The sequence below is a fragment of the Dasypus novemcinctus genome, chromosome 1, assembly GCF_030445035.2.
Source record: "Dasypus novemcinctus isolate mDasNov1 chromosome 1, mDasNov1.1.hap2, whole genome shotgun sequence".
NCBI lineage: Eukaryota > Metazoa > Chordata > Mammalia > Cingulata > Dasypodidae > Dasypus > Dasypus novemcinctus.
The window spans coordinates 162,489,418-162,490,499 of record NC_080673.1 but is presented as its reverse complement, the minus strand read 5'-3'; the positions used below and the strand labels follow the sequence as shown (position 1 = coordinate 162,490,499).

General features: G+C 34.3%; 1 non-coding gene across 1 annotated transcript; it reads left to right on the top strand.

Annotated features, from left to right (window-relative positions):
- Positions 1–610: 610 nt before the first annotated feature.
- LOC111761350 (U6 spliceosomal RNA) lies at positions 611–717 on the top strand. The gene has a single exon (XR_002794745.1). It is a non-coding gene; the product is annotated as a U6 spliceosomal RNA (small nuclear RNA).
- Positions 718–1,082: the final 365 nt, after the last annotated feature.

Here is a 1,082-nt window from a genome sequence, read left to right as displayed (position 1 = left end):
CATTCATCGATTGATACATACATTCATGACATTTATTAACCTTTAGATTAAAACAGAAAATATGAATTATAATTTACTTTTTTTATTGCAGAAGTTGTGGGTTCCAGAGTTCCCATATACCACCTTATTATTATACTTCATGTGTTAGTGTGATACATTTGTTACAATTTATTAAAGCAATTGTATATTGAAAGCAATTGGATTTGTAGTTTCCAAACATTTTCTCCCAATTTATAGGTTTTGATTTTACTTTATAAAATAAATACCTTTGTTGTACAAAAGATTTTATTTTTCATTTTAATGAGGTCCTGTGTGTGTGTATGCTTTGGAAGTAAAGTCTAAGAAACCATTTGCTTAACACAAGGTTCTTCTAGGAGTTTTATAGTTTTGGTTCTTATAAATATATATTTTTATCAATTTTGAGTCAATTTACATATATCTATATAGTGTGTATATATATATATGTGTGTATATATATATATATATAGTGATAGAGGTCCACTTTTATTCCTTTGCATCAGTATATAAGATTCCCTAACACCATTTTTTGAAGGAAATATTCTTTCCCAAATGAGTGGTGTTGGTACTCCTGTCAAAAATCAATTGGCCAGTGCTCACTTCAGCAGCACATATACTAAAATTGGAACAATACAGAGAAGATTAGCATTGTCCTTGGCAAGGAAGACATATTTTTTCATTGACTGCTAAAGTAGTTACACCACCAAATAGCACGGCTCCTAAGGGCTCTGGAGACATCCAGCCACTATAATCAGGTCAGATAGCTTGAGAGTTTTATGAGCTGACAGTGGGCCCTACATTGGAATTTATGCTCCCCAGTGTGACAGAGTTGGACTCAGTTGTGGTTTCCCTACATATGGCTCTTCTGTCCTATTTGAACCTGTAATTAGTACTAGAGTTGGTAGGTGTATGTCCAAGAGACTTAAATCTCTGGGTTGTCTATGTGTCAGCTAGGCCCTGAATCTCAACAAAGTTGCAACACCCACTTTCCAGTTCATTGGTCTCACCCAGGACAACTAATATGGAGGTGATGATGGACAACTACCATACCAAGGAATCAAGAG